Here is a 21,711-nt window from a genome sequence, read left to right as displayed (position 1 = left end):
CGGCGAAGTACATCGACAGTTACTGCGAGTCATTGGCAGACAATCTGTGAGCACCTTAGCGCGTCGCGGCAACGGCACTTGAAAGAAAAAGGGGGCAAAAATTAAGACGAAGATGCCATCTGACAATGAGAATCCATAAACATTGCGATTGTTGTGTGTAAGATGGACATCTTTCAGCAAAAACCAGGCATAATCGGAAGTCTATACATTTGTATATAGATCTGGCAGCCATAATTCAGGCATTTTGCAAACTAGATAAAAAAAAAAGCAAGGCATGCTAGATCTTTATGTGTGCATGCAGACACTAAAGATGGCGTTAGTTTATGATAGTCTTAGCTGGAGTTAGCTGAGCAAGGCGAAAACATTTTCCTGCTCTATTGAACCTTAACGTATCAGCTTCTCTAATCCTGCAGACTTCGCCGCAAGCATGATGCACCCATCTCTAAACACAGAAAATAAATTCTAAGAACTGTCTCTCTGGCGAATTTATTCTTCACTCACATTATGTTCTGAACTTCTGCTGATCTACGTCGCAGTTGTCACCTAATGCGAGTTGCAACAAAATTGAGGCTCCCCGCGTTTGACTTATATGCAGCCACATAGATGAAGCCGCCACTGCCGGAGAGAGCAAGGCGATCGACTACAGCCCCCTCCCAACTAAGTGGGCCAGCGGAGTAAGCGAGAGGACTGAACCGACTGCTCCGCTGACGGCACGCAGCCTCTGCGGCACTCTTTAGCGCGCGGCCACCACCGAGCACACTGACCGTTATAGCTTGGCATGCCTGGCCTCCGGGAAAACGCAGTACAGAACGGCCGACACTTGGCCGCAGGGCACGGAACACGCAGCTGCATATTTCCACGACTCCGCAAATGGCTTGCAACGCTGCCTCGCTTCGGTGGTCCGCTTCTTTTGCAGCGAGCAGCGCTGCGCGCATTCGCAATTAGGCGGCAGGCTGCTACCACAACCCCCGTTCGAACACACGTGATGGCGCTGTCCGGTCTTTGTAGTACGGCACGCCGCTGCTCCGCTTGCGTCGTCGTTTGTTCCTGGTTCGCAGCATCCCTTTCGGACCAAGTGAAAAAGACAGCATCTAAAGAAGGGGGGGGGGGGGGGGAAGCATCATGCCCTGATACTGGTTTCACTACGAAGGCAAGGACAACTCGGCCTCTCTAAGCAGGACAGTGAGCATTACGGCCAAACAGGGAAAGCACGAAAGGCGCTCGATGAGAGGGCGATTTCTCCTGGGCTCCGACAGCTTGCTTGCCTTAAGTACTATTTGTGAGGTAGTGCCAAAAAGAATTTCTCCAACGTGTGAGGAATACTCTAGGTATCTCAGAAACTGAGCTCACTAGCGATGAGGCGCAGGCCCCTTTTAGACTAACTCTTGACGACGCTAGTTGATGGATGCATCGTAGTGCACAGTATGGCTGGAGAGCAATTTAATTTGAACGATATCCTCCCAGCCGCTTACTCGTCGACCACAGGAGGCACCAGAGAGAATGTCTAGCATATCCTTCCCAGCCCGTACAGAAAGTGCGTTCAGCAGCAGTCGACAAGTTGATTTCACTGCAGTAGCGCCCATTTGCAAGAGAAGTATACATATCGAGCCATTCTTCAGAGCAAGCGACCGTCACCTTGAGTTCGCAGTTAGGGCAGTTTCACCAATCGCTTCTTTCAAAACTGATCTTGAAGTAGAACGTATAGCGAGCAAGTAATGGGCAGGCCTCCACAAAGCCTCTTCCGTTCACGCCGTACCAGTGCGCTCGCTGCTTTCCGATCGCACACTAACAGGGCAGACAGCACTCCAGCAGAATTTTCCGGGTTACTTCGAAAGCGTAGAAAACCCAGTAGATGCTACTGGGATACGTAGTTTTGGGGTTCTCCTTCAAGCAAAAAAGAATGCACAATCTCAAGGCTCCGATGACGCACTGTATTCCCTTGTTCAACACTGAAGTGTCTCAAATGGCTCATCCAGGGACTGAAGGGCAGTTTGGTTCACACACAGGGGTGGCGTGACTGTAATGGCCTTCTGCGTGGAGCATTAGCGGCTTGAAAGATGGTGCGCGATTTCAAAATGGCGATATTCAGAGAGCACTCTATGTTTGACAACACACGTAACTGAGCATCTGGTAGCACTGTAGCTCACTCTTCTTTGCCTTCTTTGAGCGCGCATCTGTCTTCTTTGGTTGCGCAGACATCGGCAGCCATTTCTTTAGCCGCTTGCTCGGCGGCGGCCCCATCGCGCACACGCTTCCTGTAGGCAAGAACGTAGAAGTTTATGAACATCGCCAGCCCCAGAAGACCCTGCGGAAGCCCCAGGTAGATGAAGAATCGAGGGTATCCACAGTCGTAGAAGACCGGAATGAGTCCGTGTACGATGATGATGAGGTGCTGTGCGATCTGCGCTCGCGTCAGGTACTTTTTCCACCAGAGGTACTTGCGGTACTCTGGACCGCACGCCGCCAGGAAGTAGTAGAAGTACATGACTGTGTGGATGCTGATGTTGAACAAGAGTCCGAATAAAGACTGGCCATCTCCACCCAGAGTGTACCACAGCCAGCCGTTGGCTACCACGAGAGCGTGATGCATCGTGTGCTGGAGGGTGATCTGCTGGTACTTCTTGCGGAGCACGAAGAAGAATGTGTCCATGAAGTCGGCGACTCGCACGAAGAAGTAAAAGTAGCCCCACCACAGGATGTTGATCGAGTTCTGGTCGGTCGAATACGTCATTCCCTGGCAGAACAAATTGTAGTTCGCCAAGTAAGAGTTTTTCAAGAAGTGGTAGCCGAAGAAGACGTTGGTCACAATCATGGCCAAGTTGTAGATCTTGATGACGCCGCGTAGGTCGTAAGGCTTGCGGTTGGCCATGATGCGCGGCCCGGCCTTATACACGATGTACAGGTATCCTCCCAAGAGCAGCGTGATGAAGAACGGGTTTCCCAGCAGGAACCAGTCTCGCGTCCGCGGGTCAGAACGCGGGTAGAGCGGCCTGCTGAGCCTGCTGAACTCGCCATAGTCGCTGGTCGAGATCTTCTCGAAGCCCGACGACATCGTGCCGTCAGCGCTATTGGGTTGTCCGCACAAGTATCTAGCGCTCCCTTCTAGGTGGAGCGGCAGTTCGGTTCCAAGAGCCGCTCTGCGCGGGAGCTCCCCTTTAAATAAACACCGGGAAAGGCGGTCCTAGGGGTAGCCGACGCAACGGAGAGCGAACAGGGGAGAGCAAAGGAAATAACTCCTCCTTTTCGGCACTTGGCCGGAGACGGCTGCTTTCTCGCGGAAAACACAAAGGAAGTGGGAGAGAGCCGCACAAACCGGCGGCGAGGGCACCCAATAGACGATATGGGGGAGATGTGGGTCACACCGCGGAGGAAGAACGGCTGCGGCCCTTTTTTATAGGAAGCGACTCTCTCCTCCGCAGCCCGCTACGTGGATAGCGATACTCGGTGCTTCGCGGGCGCAATAAGCGGCTTCGTTGGCAAGAGCTCTGTGTATCATTTTCTGCCCACTATGTCCTCTCCACAGTGCTAAAAAAGCGCGCGTGCTCGCTCGCGGCGTTGTTTTTTGCGCCCCTTCGTCTTGAGCAGTCTGACCGGTGCGGCCGCGCTCAGGAGCACGAGAGGGCTAGCTTCGTTGATAGTATTGCGATGAACGTGCCGGTGAAATTTGCAGCCCTCGCATTGGTTAGCGATGTGCGTAATGGTATAGGAAGGGTGGTTACGCAGGCCCAGCACGAATACGGAAAAAGGAACCGATGATAATGTGATGGGAGGTTTCTGTCTTTTTTCCGCAGGAATGAACCGCCCGTATGTGGCCGTTGTTAGACGATTGTTAACACCTGTTCGCTGCTCTGCACATAAATAAAGCTAGTCCTCAAATAGAGACCATTTTATCTTACGAGGGTGACAGAGGTTTCGCTGTTTCTGCTGGGGAAGCTAGTAACGTTTCTGTATTTGCGTTGTGGGTTAGCTAGTATACACGGACGCGGATGGTTGGTGCAGGCTATCCGCAAGTAAGGAGAACAAATGCGGTGACGGCACAGGCAAGTCTCCAAAATATCCTGTGCAGATGTTATGTGAACTATGACTCCTTATGTTGTGTAAGCAAGCCCTTCCCTAACATTGCAGAAAAAATTAAGATAAATGCTCCTTGATTGCAAGTCTAACGTAGTAATGCTCCTTGTCTTCTTTTAACACGATAGCGTTAAATTATATTATATGCGATTTAAGCATACAATTCCGCGATAATTCACCTAAGAATCCCGGGAATGACTTTGATAGGCTTTAGTTGGCAGGTGGTATTGTATGGCATGTGGCATGGTGGTATAGCCGCTAACAGGATGACCGGTTATGTAACGTCACGAGACCACATTACAAGGCAGAAGCTGCCAACCTGGTCGCTTGCTGATGGATGATGGGTAAGCTATATGGTTATCGAACACACCCTTAGACGCTGAGTAAGATAGGGTACTCCTATAGGTCACCCAGAACGTTTGTACGACTTGGTTAAATTAAGCCTTCATATCTATATCGGGTGGTCTTCTAAATATTGCGTATCTGATAATGAAGGCACGCATTCAGGGATAATTGGTGCAGCGAATAGCAGACTGCTCACATCCGTGCTAGTATCATAAGAAGGTCGCTAATGGGAACCATTAACGTTATCACGTCCTGCTCGTCAAGGCAGTGTCTAAGTGACCTCGTCAATTTCTAATTATGCATTTTTGTTTGCATGTTAATAACTGATGTTCTTCCTCGAAATCCTGCCTCTTACTGCCTAATTTCAAAAGTAGCAAATTTATTCATATAATGCTGCTTATGAGTTTTCTATCATTTTAAATTTACACAGTGCTCGAGCTTTAATAGGTTCATTCTCTAGTCTCTCATTGAGTGCTTCCTTTTACTTATCTCAAGCATTGGCTTATACCTTTTTGCTTATGAGCTAGCTGGGACGTACCAACAGCGTTATACTTTGGGGACTTCCTCAAAGTGTGCTATTGCTGCCTTCCCAGGTCTTGTACATTTCAAATCTTCGTTAAATGGTAAATAGAAAGGAGTGGTTCTTACATGTTTATAAATGAAGAACTCGCGCACCGGTACCGGAACCTATGAAGATACAGACCTACTAATCGCTGAGCTGAGAACAACCGGACACTATGAAGATACATACTTACTGATCGCTGAGCTAAAAACAACAAAATGAATGTGTGAGCGTGTATGTTGCGCACCCTTTGGGAAAAAGAAGAAAAACAGAAATGGCCACGCACGTCTACCGCTTACTCCAAAAATGTGCCGCGTAGCTTTTGTGCAAAGTACGCTTGCCTTCTTACGGTACCACGCAGTCTTCGATGATCAGCATCATCATCAGCCTGACTATACCCACTGCAGGGCGAAGGCCTCTCCCATATTTCGCCAATTAACCCGGTTCTGTGCTAGCTGCATCCACTTGACCCCTGCGAACTTCTTAACCTCATCCGCCCACCTAACTTTCTGCCACCCCCTGCTACGCTTTCCTTCTCTTGGAATCCAGTTTGTTACCCTAAGCGACCATCGGTTATCCTCTCTTCGCACTACATGTCCTGCCCATGTCCATTTCTTCTTCTTAATTTCCACTAGAATGTCGGTAACTTGAGTTTTTTCTCTGACCCACTCTGCACGCTTCCTATCTCTTAATGTTACCCCTACCATTTTTCGTTCCATAGCCCTCTGGGTTGTCCTCAACTTAAGTAGAACTCTCTTGGTTAGCCTCCACGTTTCAGCCCCATAGGTGAGTACAGGCAAGATGCAACTGTTGTATACTTTCCTGTTGAGCGATACCGGTAAGCTGCTGGTCATACTCTGCGAGTGCTTGCCAAATGCGCTCCATCCCAATCTTATTCTTACTGTTATTTCCTTTTCATGGTCCGGATCTGCGGTTACTACGTGTCCTAAGTAGACATATTCGCCTACTACTTCCAGTACTTCGCTACCTAATGTAAACTGCTATTCCTTCCCGAGACTGTTGAACATTACCTTAGTCTTCTGCATATTGATGGTAACAAGGCATTACTGAAAGCGTGCAACGAGACCCCATTTTCGAACTTCCTGCAAGATGGCTGGCTCACATTTGACTTATCCGTGATTCTCGTTACACAGAAGAGGTGGGTGCAAGGCCAGCGACAAGCATCGAAAAGTTGACGTTAAGCATTGAAAGGATCGCGAACATTGAGAAGCTGTAGCCACACCGTTAATAGAGCTTTATTAGCACCCAGACTCAGTGGAAAATGATAGTAAACCATTATCTTTTCTTGTATATTACTCTACAGAGGAGGCTTGATTTGTTGCCCGCGGAAGGCGTCAATGGTAGTTCACAACAATTACGCTTTATTGCGCTCACGGTGTGTGAGTTCTGAACTAAAATTGCGATGCTGATCGTTCGATGCAACTACGACATTTTTCGTACCTCAACATAATTTTGTGAAGTTTTCGCAGTACGTTTGCTACAGCCTTGGGATATCTGATGCCAGATTTGGAAACAAGGCGGCGTTTTGATTCAGCTCAGATGAACTCTGAATTTCCGCATTCCTTGGTTTACATCAGGGTGATATATAGAGAAACCTTCTTAATCACAGTTTGAATGGTCGCCGATATTCGACATACTTTTGCTGAAAGTCTGAATCCTAAACATTTTTTTTTTTTCGTTTTTTTCGAAGAGTTTGCCATGAGGCATAAGTTGAGAAAGGGGGAATGGGATGCAGGAGATAGAAAGTTAAAAGAAGGAGTGAAGTCCAGTTGCGCTTATGTATTCGAGAAGGTTGGCAGTGTAGCGATTGTCCATTGTCCATTTCTCATAATCACTATCGCGATTCCAGCGCAGGCCCACCTTCATGGTTATCCGTTGCCTAATGTGAGTCGTTGATGGACACGTCCACAACAAGTGACGCCCATCGCAGACGTCAGGTGGAGTGTCACAGTGAGGGCACCTGTCAGTCACTGGTAGATCTTTTTCCCGCAATCGATGTCGAACAGATGGGGTCAGAGCCGCCCCTGCCCGGATATTTTTGTTCGTTTCGGACAAATAATATTCCTGATCACAACGTTCTCCTACAGTCTCAAAGTCAGTCAATCAATGAGCACATATTAGGTATTAGGACAATATCCGCGTCTCATCGAGAAGTTGTAGTTTCGGTCGATATCCGGTTATGATTTCCGTTTTCTTGCGTTTAGGTTTTTAAATATTTTTACTGGGTATATTGAGAAAACATTCTTTCTTGCCAGAGATAGAGAGACAGCGAAAGTAATAAAGAATATTTTAAAGAGAATGGATTTCCCCTCCAGTACTCATTCCGAGCACTTGTCAATAGTGAAGGGTCAGTTAGCCCGTGATTATGAGCAGGATATCATTTCGCTGCTAAGTTTTTGTGACTGGCGTACTAATGCGACCAGACTTCACTTGTAACTCACAGGCATGGAACTGGAAAAAAGGCTCAAATTAGCAGAGTTCGTGAAGGCGTCAAAATGGTAAAGTTGTGCAGATTTACAAAGCACCCTCTGCAATGAAACTGACAAATGCAAAATTATTCTTAATCTCGGAAGTTTGACTAATGCAGAGTAAGTAAACAAAGCTTTCTTCGGAGGTTTAGCAATCTCACAGCCGGCCTTATTCACTTTACAGTGCTTATACATTACACTGAGAAACATGCTTGTAAGGCGGGTTATTGTATTACTGTGATATGAGAACGTCCCTGACTTTAGGTTTCAGCAACAACGTTTCGTGAGCACAAAGAAACGCTGCTGAGACTTGGGCAGGCCGTACCACACGATATATTCCGGACAATATATATAGAGTTTAGCAGGCACAATATTCAAATATTAGGTGCTCACTGCAGCCCTCCTACCTAGAGAAAAAAGAAAAGAAAGGATGAGCGATGTTGTGGCTCAGCCTATTTGCCATATAGCAGTGATGCCTATACTTAGCATAAGCCTTAGTATGACGTCATGCCTGATCACTGTAAATTCCCGACCTTCGACCTTGGTGTTTCTGGGTTGTAATGCGGGTCTTCACATGGCTACGATGACTACAGCCAGTGACGTCAGTGGTTGGCATGATTGGGTAGCTACGTAAATGGCGAGAATTCCGCACTTCGGTGCATATGCAGCAAGGAAGGAACCCGCGCAGGGTCCATCGTCGTTCGCATATGTTGCAACCAAACAGTGCAGTAAATTAATGTTATTGCGATAGCAACGCTGCGCCATGTTTCGGCCCGTCGCGTGGTCCCGGTGGAGGCCACGTTTTACCTTAAGCAGCCGCAAGAAGAAGAAGACGACGACGACGTAGAAGAAGACAAAGACGAAAAAGATGAAAAAGAAGACGAATAAGAAGACAAAGAAGAATAAGACAAATTCAGACAAAAAATGCGAAGAAGACGAAGACAACAAAGAAAAGGACGAAGAACAAGACGACGATGAAGACGACGAAGAAGAAGACAAAGACGGAAAGGATGAAAAAAAGACGAAGAAGACAGACAAAAAAGAAGACAAATTCAGACGAAAAATACGAAGAAGACGAAGACAACGAAGAAGAAGAGGAAGACGAAGAACAAGATGACAATGAAGAAGACGAAGAAGAAGACAACGAAAACTAAGACGAAGAAGAAGACAAATTGAGACGAAAAAGACGAAGAAGACGAAGAACGATCGGTCACCCGCAGCTAATGCTTCCGCTCTAGATTCGGTTAAGCAGCATTGAACACTTCTCTTTTATGTGTGGGCTAGCAGCTTACGCTCTCGCGTCATACTCTTAAAGGATGAGCTTAGGTGTCCCCATAATTGTAGCACCTGACACAGCTGATAGGGCGCGATAGAGGAATAATGTACCGGGCAAAAGAAGCTTCCGCAATTTAACTAGGGATGACCACAGTTAAACGACAACTAGTTTTTGATATGTTCGCCACTTCTCTTCTGCGCCTCGACTCTTCGAGGCGCTCACCACTTGGCGAGCGATGTGCACTTGAAACGAAGACGAAGAACGATAAACTCGAATCAACATACGAAACTTAACTTATATAACACCAACAACAAATACAATAACATATTTGCGAAAAATAGAGGGGACTACTCTTCTACGACAAACAGTGGTTCACATTAAGTTCAGCTCCGGAATCCCGCATGCTAAACTGCCCTCAAGTTCGTTTCTCTCTTCTCACGGCTTCTCCGAAGCTGAGGAATCCGCTGTCGAAGCCCGATTCAGCACCGACAATCGCGGCAGGACGTTCTCTCAAGTAACCATGTTCGGACCTTCGAGACAGACGAGGGCAACAGAGAGAGAGAGCGCCGATCCTGCAGCATGCGCTATAGTGTGCCCCGTATTTCTAGGCCTGCCGGAAGGTGCTGGAATTGTCAGAAGCTTATGGTCAGTGTTCGCGCCTCTAAAACGACGCGGTCAGAGAGGAGGCCTTGGGCCGTGCGCAGAGGCGATGTCTGAGCGGATGGCTTCTCGATGGGCGTGCCGAAACGTTTCTGAAATGGTCACCGACGCCTTAAAAGTGCTTTCACATGGATGAATTGGCTACAGTTTTGACAACAAACGCTCTTCTAGAGAAAGTTCTCACTATTTTCTAGGCTTTGGCTAGCGGAAGTAAATCATCGAAAGACCAATGGCTTATTTTGTTTTTCATTGTCTCTTCCTCTGTCATTGCTTTTAGTGGAATCCAGTCATGCCAGTAGGAAGCGCATGATGTCAAATTTGTGACATTTTGTCTAAATGATGCTTCTTGGCGGCTGCTGACATAGAATAAATGTTACGCAATAATTCTGACTCAGCGCTTTAATGTGCGCGCACCTCACCTAGCTCTGAAGGCAACTGAAGCCAGGGCAGCAACACGCTGAGCGCCACAATTTATTTCATCGGTGCCATGCGAAGCACCTTGGCTGAGCTCCACGACGTGATTTTAGTAGAGGTAACGCCGATCCTTAAAACTATTGTGCGGTACCACGGTAAGGGACACGTCAGGCTGTGTAAGTAAAAGTAAAAATGCGAAGTAAAAATGCGCCGGGCTACGTAAGGCTAGAACTGCAATACCAGATAATGGCACTGTCGATATCAAGATAAGAAAATAAATAATATATAAATAAATAAAGTGGCTTTTTTACTCGAAGCAGGAGAATAGTAGTTGTCTGCTCAACGCCAGAACACAGTAGTGAATACCTTTTGACACAAGGCATATATTGTATGTAACGAGACGTACATCGTCTAGTTCTGAGACCTTCTTTCATTAAAAAAACATGTTACTAAGCTTGATTGTGCATGCTTCGAGGAAAGATGCCACAGTGAAGATTAACGTACCAATGTCCAGACTTGTAAGCTCCTCTTTCAAATGGTATGCTTGAACAGTTTTAATGTGACCATCTTCTACAGAACTTAGTCTAGTTTGGTCACATGGGATAATCCTTAATCTGCTAACGCTTAGAATCGTTTTCCCATTTCAGGACCTACTCAGTCCTTTCTTCAAGGGCAACTAAACGGCCTTAATGGAGCGTACAGATGACCTCCTTCTCTTTCTGAAATTACGCTACTACTTGCGTTTTTTTGTTTTTTTCTTGGTTGGCGCTATTGAGAAGATCTGTGGAACCATAATGAAAAGCCTGGGCCCTCTGCGAACTCTGTTACATTCAGCTATGTTAACTGAGCTCTTCGTGACGACCATGCACGTTCAATTAGGTAGGGCACTGGCATTGTGCGACCCTGTGTGAATATTTTTACAGCCTGATATATTAGTGCCAACCTTCTCAACGGCGGCTGCCTATTATGAAGCTAGCGTCGCTTTAATACCATGGGCCTCATACAATGCCAGCTTTGGTTATATGTAATGTAACCCGCGTGCCACGCTCAGACAACCCATGGATGCAAGAGTCCCGTTGTACTAAGAGCTTTCGATGCACTGAAGATTGTTGCTGAAGAACTTTAAGGCCAGCGTGAATCATAGCACCAAACGGACTGTCGTGAGGAATAGTATTTTCTTGCTTATTTAAATGAGACACAGACACGCGCGCAACAAAAAAAAAAAAAACGCGGCAAGCAAGGCCAAGATACAAGGGCATGCCAAGCGCTAGAACAAGGAAGAAGCATGCTGCTACTCTTTCTTGTGCTCATACCATTTTCACAGCACTTTTGTTTGTTGTAAACATAAACAGTGCGCACTGACTCCACTTGGACAAGGGACCTGCAACGAGAGCTTAAGACTTTCCAGATTACACTTGTCCCCTGTTCGACGAAGGAAAGCGGGGCTCCGTCGTGTCTCCCAGAGTTTGCAAAAGGGGGGACTCGGCCTTATTTTATTGAAAGCGCCGGTTGGCGGATTTGGTTCTCGTCTATATGTGGAGGCACTATAAGCTGGACTAGAGCGAATTAAATGTTTACCTCTATCTTCGTCCATGTTCGTTTTACCTGCGAAAAATGTCGCCCCTACAAATGTTCAGTGAACTATGCTAAGTACAACCGTCAGAGCCTCACATCGAACCATGGTGCAAATTATGAAGGTGATGCACAGTAGCTCGAGCCGGTAAGTCCTCTACTTCACCTAAGCCCTAGAGGGGTGGCAGTTCGCTGAATGGCCTGTAACGTAGCGAGCTGCACTGCTTTTCTATGGAGCATAAACGTCTTCTTTGAAGGTCATTTTCTCCGAAACTGGCCCACGATGCAGAGCAAAAAATAATTGTACCGCAATATTTTTGTATAGGATTCCTATTAACTGCCGCTGTTAGAAGTGACTTCATGCACGCTTATTAAAGCATATGTGGCAATTAGTTTTCGGCGCTTTATTTGAGCCCTCTATATGAATAAGCGGCTGCGCCTTGACAACCAAGAAGTATTCAACGCTCGTTTCGTTTATTCTTTGACGTTGCCTCTTTGGTTCATGCGTTGGTTTTCACTCTTTCTTGTTCGCCTGCTCCAAGCCTAGTTTGTTTCCTAGTTCGCACTTTACGTTATTCCTTAAATTACTGCTGCATTTGTTCCACTTTACGTACTACGCACCACTCGCTCGTACTTTCATTCGCTTGCTAATCTCGTTCGTTCACTCAGCCGTTTGAACGTTAGTGATTTGGTCGCTAATTCGTTTACTTTTTGATGCGGCATCATTTAGGTTTTCTTCTGTGAAACGTTATCTGACTGATTCGCAATGTAATTTCCTGAATGGTGGAGAGGGTCGTGGCGTCATCGAGGTCGCAAGCTAGTGCCACCAAATTTGAATTTCCCAAGCACCCCGAGACCTTGTCAGATGACCCACACATATAATTTGCCAGTTGGCGTGCTATCAAAACTTGGCACCTGACGCAGGCCGAAAATCGGCACGGAACGACACCGAACCTGAAAGTGGGATTCATGACGAAGTTATCGTTATGTTCTGAAACCTGCCATGAAATCTCACCAAAAACCAAGAAGAGGTACGGTCTGAGCGGTATCCGAATGAATGAAAAGAAGTTCTCTTTTATCGGCAATATAAGCAGCTAGGAAATAAGCGCCACCTGACCCTAGAAACGATTCAAAAACCGCGCGCTCACGTCATTCGGCCCTCCACCAAGGCTGTGTCGTCGGTACGTTGACGATTTTTTCTGCCTCATCCGTCGAGAGGACGCCGAATGATTCCTGCGACACCTTATAACTCGCTTCAAGAAAGCGCCGAGTTCACTATGGAAAAAAGATGTCAACGGGCGCTTCCTCTTCTTTGACGTCCGAAACGGTTTCGCCACGAGTGTATACAGGAAGCCTACCCACACTGGTAAATATCTGAATTTTCATTCAGCGCACCCAATAAGACATAAACTATGGGTTGCCTCCGCGCTTTTTAATCGAGCCTTCAGGATTTTCTCAAGCCCAAGAAATACAGGTCGTGAACTGAGCCACATACGAAAAGACCTTAAAGAAAACGGATACCCATCCCAAGTCCTCCGTTCGCAAGAACTACGCGCTGCAGCCCCTCCAACCGGAGAAAGAAAAGAAAAAAAAAAGCGTGCTGTCATTTCTTATGCCCAGGGTGTCAGCGAAACCTTATGCAGGATATTCACTGCCTACGACATCTAAGTGCACCATGTACCATCCAACAAGCTCCGAAACCATCTGGTACGGGTCACAGACCCTTTGCAGAAGAGACGCTACCCTGGCGTCGTCTACAAAATTCCTAGCAAAGATTGCAGAGCTTCCTACATAGGTGAAACTGGCGATTTCAGAACACGATTGAAGGAACACAAGCGCGACGTAAAGAACAAAAAGTGACTTCTAACGCTCTAGCAGAGCACAATCAAGACATGGGCCGCCTGATTGACTGGGATTCCGCACGGATACCTGAAAGGGAAAAACTGTTATCTACCTGCCTACTCAAGGAATCATTACACATCCAAATGACAAGCTAAACGATAAATAAGACGCGGGGAACTCTACCCGAGATGTACATACATGCGCTTTGTACGCAACACTTTAACTTCATAAGCAACGGCACATATCGTTTCATTTCCATTGTGAAAAAGGCACCCGTAGCGGTGCCGAAACGTCAATGTGTTTATGTTTTGTATGTTTTTCTTTTCCTATGTGACCTCGGCGAGTGCTGTTTTCTTTAATATGCTAGTGTTTTATAAGTTTAAGGGACGAGGGAGGGCCAACAAATTTGCGATAAATATACTCCAACCCGCGATTAGCGTTATTAATTTCGTAGTCGTTATGGCTAGAACGTGTAAACTTTTCTGTGATATAAAAGGTTAGATACTTACACGCTTCGAGAGAATAAAGTGGAATCGCATTCATGTAATATCATACAGACCTACGAGCGCAGACAAAGGGTCCTCTATCGCTGCCACATTTCATTAAGTTCATTCTTTTTGGAAGGCAAATCATCAGGAAATAAAATATATATGCGTACAAGAACAAGAAGAACTATTGGCGTATCTTCATATAAATTCTCGGCCCGTTCTTGTTCTGGGTGTCATCCAAAAGTTTCCTACATCTCCTGGAAAACTAATTTTTACATTTTTTTTTTCAGTGCCCAAAGTTTCCAGGAATTTCACATTTCTACATACAGGCAGGTAGCTCAAGCTATCAGCACAGGAAGTATCCACATATACCTAAACGAGGAATAAGACGGAAACCATGATCGAAAGCCGCGAGGCATGCAGCTGCCAGCACTGTTCCACCGCACAGAAGGCACGATACATCATCTGCAAGGTGAGTTTATAAAGAAAAGGGCCCCTGTTGTAGACACTTCCTCACGAGTGCTGGCAAAATTGATGATATATAGCAATTTATAGACAGCTCAGGTCAGCGTACTTCTTTCTGGCTTTTATCGCCGCCGATGGTGCTCTATGGGTCGGTTAAGCTTTTGAAGCAACGGGTCTGTTGTTTTTCGGTTTTAGTTATTGCTGTGCGTTTTGGCCTGAAGAAAACCTGTTGCCCCTGGCAAAAGCATGTGAGAATACGCGCGAACGGTTGTGATAGGGGTCCGTAACCTGGCGAGAAGAGAAGAGTCTCGAAGGCTACGAGAACTTCCTTGATGTTTGTTTCTGGGCCAATGGTAAACACGTTTCCACCACTCAGGAAAGAAAGGGTGGGCTTCCTAGGACCGGCAAGAAGCCAGAATGGCCGGACCAATCGTGCACAGCAAATTAGAATGTCAGATTCAGACATGTAATTTTAGATCGGTAAGGGAGATTAATGCTGTTGTTTATTTGGACGAGTGAAAACCACCCTGTGATTCATGAGCCACACGAAATAAAGGGCTCAGGACTGGCCTCGACCTCCTGTAGGAAATGCGCCATACGCAGGACATGGGTTCAGACGTTGCCCTGTGCAGTTCCCCCCAGTTGCCGGTGGCGAATGCTGTCCAGGTTGGGCCCCGAATTGAAGGCCGCGTATCCTGAAAGTTGCGTCCATGGACGTCTTCGTTTGTTTGTTTGTGCAGTTTCCGCTTCTGTTCTCCTGTTCATTGTTTTTTTTTTTTTTTTTGCCTGGTTTCACTCCTTCTGCATATAAATGCAGTCTGTTTTGCCAGGCTAGAACCCGAGAACCCATGGTCAACATATTGAGGGAGGAAATTTCCCACGCCGCTTTTAATTGCAATTCTGCGATGCAGCATGTCGAAGCGATATGTATACATCCTACGTAATTCCGCATAAACTCCAATAAGCCATGGCGAAGAGTACCTCATATTTGATGAATGCGAGCTATGGGATGCCTCCTCGTCCCAGTTGGGTACATGACAACAAGGGCGGTGTGGTTCTACGTCCCGAAACTAGGCTACGGTTGATAGATCGATGAAACAATGTTTTACCATTTGCGATCATTGCAGAGGCAAAGAACAGTTGCTCTGGTGAACCAGGAAAAAACAGACAAATGACATTTTGGAACAGGTTCCGGTAATTTATTCTCGACGATTTTGAACACAGCGGTGACAGATTATGCCCGTAATGGGCGGAATCGGGCAACCGTATTCAACAATCGACAGGATTGAGGAAAACGACTGTGCAGTAATACGAGCCAGCCGAAATTAGGGGCAAACGAATCTATTACGGTGGGCACGGGAGCAGCAATGCGATGTTGTGCACCACTGCTGTACGTCGTTTCATCCTTCAGCTCCCAGTCTTCTTTACGGGCAGCGTAGCTTTAGAGCCACATCGATGACATACCGCAACACACATCATCATCGACAAGCGTGCAGCGGCGTCGAGGGAAGCATGCTCCGAGAGCCCATATAAAGCTTCTTGACAAAGCTGCTCATCGCTCAGAAAGCTTTTTGCAGCAGATCGGCACTGTCGTCAACCTTCGAAGATTTAAACGTACAGCGGCCTGTCACGTATTGGGTGCGCAGGGGAGCCGCGATACGATGTGGTTCACAAACGCCTTTCGTTTTTTCATCCTTCCATTCCCAGTTTTCTAAAATGGTATCGTCTTTTCAGAAGGTTATCAGTGCCATGGGGGAACACCATGTCTCATCATAGACAAACGCGCGGCGGCGTCAAGTGACGCACGCTTCTAGAGCCATGGAATGAATGAATGAATGAATGAATGAATGAATGAATGAATGAATGAATGAATGAATGAATGAATGAATGAATGAATGAATGAATGAATGAATGAATGAATTTATTTCCGACTCTTTGGCAGTATCTTTGCTACGTTAGCGGGTGGCAAGGAGCCTAATTTGGTTCTAGGCATCCTACAGGTTGCGCTGCTTTATGAATAGTAGTTCGTTAGCTCCCTCTGATTACGGAGGTTCGAGACGAGTAGCCTCGTCTCCCAATTTGTCTGCTCTAATATGGAAATAGTTCATCGCATGTTGATAGAATGTGTCTGAGGTAAGCTGTCTTTTGGAATTTTTACGCTTTGCATTGTTTCGGGACAGGCCACCATCTATTTAAGATGTTAGAGCTGAGGAAATTGTTGCTTGTAATTTGCGCCAGACTGTTAGTTTATTTGTTACCTTATGGTCCTCTGGTACACTAAAGGTTCAACCTACTTTTTATTGGAATAGAATTTTTTTGCAGGCTTTCAATGGGCTCTCAGCTTTCTAAGAACGAAAAGTTGCTGAGAATCCATGGTAAGCTTCTTTTGATTGTTGATCGTGGAAGGAGAAGTATTACGAAGACAAAAGCAAAACTGCTTGCGCCATTGCGCCCCCTTGGAATGCACAGAGTCTAAAATAATCAAATTGAAGATTAATTTGCCTCATTCCAACAGTTTAACGCTTAAGTAAAGGATAAAAGGTTGGTTGGTTTGTGGGGTTTAACGTCCCAAAGCGACTCAGGCTATGAGAGACGCCGTAGTGGAGGACTCCGGAAATTTCGACCACCTAGGGTTCTTTAACGTGCACTGACATCGCACAGCACACGGGCGCCTTGCTTTTCGCCTCCATCGAAAAGCTGCCGCCGAGGCCGGGATTCGATCCCGCGTCCTTGGGAACAATAGTCGAGCGCCGTATACACTGCGCCACCCCGGCGGGGTTAAAGGATAAAAATAACGAGAAAAAATTCATTACCCTCGGCCGCAACTGGCTATAAAGTGAAAATAGAAAATTATGCCAAAAGTGAACTCTGCCAAGCTTAAGTAAACAAATCGAAAGCGGCGCGTTTCGCTACACCTGCCTCTCTGTGTGGCAGCTTTTCGGCGAGCTACGTCCACTGGATTATGGAATCTGGCCTGTCGTCTTCGCAACCTCTGAAACACACGAGACATCTCGCTTGGATCATTCATGACAATCTGCTGCCATTAAATTGCCGAAAGCTGTTGCAATGCGTTGGCACAGGCTTACAGTCAGCGGAGGCTATCAGACAGAGCGAGCGCATGGCTCCAGCGTAGCTGGGGTATAGGGACGTCAGGGCTGCCACATGGCTAGGCAGAGGCGAGCGCTCGGTTCTGGTGGCGGCGGCGGCAGCTGAGTGCCGTCACTGTTGCAATGCGTTGGCACAGGCTGAGAGGCAGCAAAGGTAAAGTGAGCTAGAATTGGGAAGTGGGCTCACCGGAGGTCTTTCGCTGACGCAGTCCGTGTCATACACACAGGGTGGCGCCACCGGCGACTTCAATGCAACTCTCCGCTGATAAAGCTGGCGTGTTCTGCGGTCGCGACGTCCTCGCTTCGAAGCACCTGCTCTGTTCGGCCACTTTTATTGGATTTGAGGGAAGTGGGTAACGTATGCTCAGTATAATAATAAACTCGCACTGCTAGTGGAAGTTACACAACGAAGTGATCACCTTTTGCGAAGCTCAAACATGCTTCTGCTTCCTCTGCCGCGAATTTGCGCAGAAATATCAGTACATGTGTTCTGCATATTACTCTGCGATATTAAACCCGTTTTATGATTATTATTTACTGCTGCAACTATCCAAGGCATGCGGAGATATATAGGACTGCATGATAATGTAAACTGGACAGTCCCCGCGGTGGCTGAGGTGTTACGGTGTTCAGCTGCTGACCCAGGAGAACGCGAGTTTGATCCCGGCCGCGGCGGTCGCATATCGATGGAGGCGAAATGCTATAGGGCGTATATGCTGCGCGATGTCAGTGCACCTTAAAGCACTTCAGGTAGTCTAAATTACGGAGCCCTAGACTACGACGTATCTCATAGCTCGAGTCACTGTAATTCAAACCATAAACTGTGTCCTTTCCTAGTATTTCTGCGGAAACAATTTAGTCAGCAGCATGATTTTGCCGCGGATGGCTTAAGTCTACGTGAAATTAATGGTTACAGTGCTTATGGATGAATAATTCTTTAAAAAGTGGCTACGAGCCATATCAGAGATCGCTTAAAAACTTGCAGCTGCATACCATCAACCAGCTCTTAAATTCTTAGTTCTCGAAATGACTCGGCACAAAGCTAGCTATCTCTGCACGAGGCTTTGCTACATACGCTATGAAAACAGACAGCTAAAGAAGGAAGGAGGCAACATTTCGAAGTACTAGGGATAAAGCAAACGAACATTTATTTGACGTAGTAGTCACATGGTTATTCTTGCACTTACATTGTTCATGTATCATGAGCAACGGCTCAACCTCAAATGTTTAGCCTTTTCCCGTGCTCCTGATCTGTCAGAATTGATGCCTTTGATGAAGAAGTGCAAGCGTGGTACAGCATAGAAGCTTATTATGTTTGCTGACAAAACAGGGGCATGCTGTGCACACCCAACTTCTTGTGAAAACCTTTTCTTTACAATTCTCAGTATATCTAAGACGCTGTCTGAATGTATCTCGGGACATGAGAAGCTCTCTGTGAACATATTTTCTAATTTGCTCACAAAACAGTACAGATGACTTGAAGGATACAGCAGTCCTCCCTTGTCCCGAAATGTCGTCAAGCGTGCCAGCTGAAATTCATTTCCTTGTTTCGGCACGGTTAGCAAGCTTGTACAAGCTTGGCAATTCATTTTTGTGACAAACTTTCGTGACAGACTTTCGTGACAAACTTTCGTGAAACATAACCAGCAAAATAAAAAAATTTGCCGGGAATCACTTCTAGCAATATGCTGGTTGTGGTCAGCAGATGCTGGTGCAGCAGCTGGCTCATCTACAGTGCTTGCACTGCTACCTGACCTAATGTTGTCCTCATGTGAAAGAGCATCAGCACAGGTCTCTATGTCTAGCAAAGAGGCTAGCTCGTCCTGGTCGCAGTTCCCCTGGCTTACTGTTTTTACCAAACCGTAGAAAGAAAGGCAACTGACAATGATCAAGAATTGGGTTGGCGTGGGATCGTCATTGCTACCGCAGGACTGACGCATGATGCCAAATAGGTTTTCTAATGGGTCCTGACTGATTCTTGAGGTCATTAAGTATTTAAATCCAACTTTCTCTGTCAGATAAGTCAGCAGTTTCAGTGTGCTGGTATAGTGACACGCAATCCAGTTGCCGTAGAGTCACTCAGGAAGCCTCCAGTGTTCTTTGCATGAGCTTGCCATTCACATATGTACAGCAGGAACTCCTTCAGCAAATGGACCTGCGAAGAATCTGGACGAAGGGCCTTGGCAGGATACCGTGACGTCATTGCACTTATCACGTTGTAGATCTTGCTGAAAGTAAAAGTTACATCTGTAGCGAAAAACCCTAAATGAAAAATCAAACAAGAGCACTATCAATGGCTTTTTTGAAAGCTTTCTGAAAAATTTATATCGTGAATCATGATTAAGAGGTGGCCTCACGTGAAGAGAAGTTGGGTCGCACTTATGCTCACATGCGTGTTCTCTAGCTGTTCTTTGTACAAATTGAGTGCTTGTATAACTTTCAGCTTCTGGAAGCTTTCAGGAAGCTTCTGTGCTAAGCTGGGCGTGATAAAGAACAAACGAGGCAAGGACCTCACTGAAGCCTCAGAGATAAAGAAGAGGTGGCAGGAATACACAGAAGAACTGTACAAGAAGGACACGGATGTGCAAACCCAACATAGGACGGTTGTGATTACTGATCTCGAGCCGGGCATCCTGAAGAGTGAAATTGAATGGGCCTTAGCCAGCCTTGCTAAGAACAAAGCTAGCGGAATTGATGGTATTCCAGCTGAGTTGCTTCAAAACCTCAACCACGACGCTGTTAACACACTGCATACATTATGTCAAAAGATTTGGACAACCCTGCAGTGGCCACAGGATTGGAGGAGGTCAGTTTACATCCCCATTCCAAAGAAAGGCAGTGCCAAAGATTGTTCGAACTACCGCACGATCGCGCTTATTTCGCATGCTAGCAAGGTGATGTTAAAAATCCTGCAAGGTAGGCTGCAGCAGTATGTGGATCGGGAGCTTCCGGACGTGCAAGCTGGGTTTCGCAAGGGCAGAGGAACTAGAGACGAAATTGCCAACCTTCGCTGGATCATGGAAAAAGCAAGAGAGTTCCAGAAACCCATTTACTTCTGCTTTATTGATTATGCGAAAGCGTTTGACTGCGTAGATCACAGCAGATTGTGGCAAGCTCTCCAAGAGATGGGAGTTCCAATTTACCTCATCTGTCTCCTCAGGAACCTTTATGAAGGGCAAGAGGCCACAGTCAGAACTGGGCATGGTCTTACTGATTGGTTTCCGATTGAGAAAGGGGTGAGGCAAGGCTGCATACTGTCGCCCTGCCTATTTAACCTATATGCAGAGTGCATCATGAGGAAGGCCGGTCTGGACGAGTCTTCAGCTGGAGTGAAGATTGCTGGAAAACGTATCAACAACCTTAGATATGCGGATGATACCACTTTAATGGCAGAAAGTGAAGTGGAACTCAAGAGACTTCTGATGCGCGTACAAGAAGAGAGTGAGAAGTTTGGGCTTAAACTGAACATTCAAAAGACGAAGATCATGGCGTCTTGCCCTATCAAGTCCTGGAGCATCAATGAACAAGAAATGGAAGCTGTGACAGATTTTCTGCTCTTGGGCGCCAAGATTACCTCGGAAGGAGACTGCAGCCATGAAATTAGGAGACGCCTGCTTCTGGGAAAGAGAGTAATGGTTAGCCTTGACCGCCTAGTAAAGAGCAGAGACATTAGTCTGCCAACCAAGATCCGTATAACCCGTGCTATGGTCTTTCCAGTTGTGATGTATGGATGCGAGAGTTGGACTGTGAAAAAGGCTGACCGCCGAAGAATTGACGCGTTTGAATTGTGGTGCTGGCGAAGACTCTTAAGAGTTCCTTGGACTGCCAGAAGATCAAATCAGTCGATATTGTCGACCATAAACCCTGACTGCTCATCGGAGGGTCAAATTCTAAAGTTAAAGCTCAGCTACTTTGGTCATCTGATGAGAAGAGAGGAGTCGCTGGAGAAAGATTTGATGTTGGGAAAGGTTGAGGGTCGCCGGAGAAGGGGTAGGCAGCGAACGCGATGGTTAGATGGCATTCTCGAGGCATTGCAGATGAAGCTATGTGATGTTAAGAAGATAGTGAGAGACCGGAAAGCGTGGCGTGACATGGTCCATAGGGTCACGAAGAGTCGGACACGACTGAACGCCTGAACTGAACTGATAACTTTCACACTGAACAGCTGGAAGGCGTAAGACACTCTCATTTTTTCGAATCCATTTGGCTGAATGCGGCACATTGTTATTCCTGGCATTGCCTTCAGTGTCACATTGCAGGAGTCAAGCTTATGGGCTGCTCTCACGTGTTGTATGGAGACCTGCATGGAAATATGGATTCTTGTTATTAAATGTTATCATTTTCACATTATTACTAAATCTTCACGCATGCGCCAAGAGACGCATGCGTGAAGATGCGCATGCGTATGCGTAAATAGAGT

General features: G+C 46.5%; 1 pseudogene; it reads right to left on the bottom strand.

The window, feature by feature from the left end:
* Positions 1 to 2,143: 2,143 nt before the first annotated feature.
* Positions 2,144 to 3,052, bottom strand: LOC146192259 (very long chain fatty acid elongase 7 pseudogene; annotated as a pseudogene).
* Between the last annotated feature and the right edge of the window lie 18,659 nt (positions 3,053 to 21,711).

The sequence above is a fragment of the Amblyomma maculatum genome, chromosome 4 (assembly GCF_055883805.1).
Source record: "Amblyomma maculatum isolate TAMU_Amacu chromosome 4, ASM5588380v1, whole genome shotgun sequence".
NCBI classification, from domain to species: Eukaryota; Metazoa; Arthropoda; class Arachnida; order Ixodida; family Ixodidae; genus Amblyomma; species Amblyomma maculatum.
This window is presented reverse-complemented; position numbering and strand designations above follow the sequence as displayed.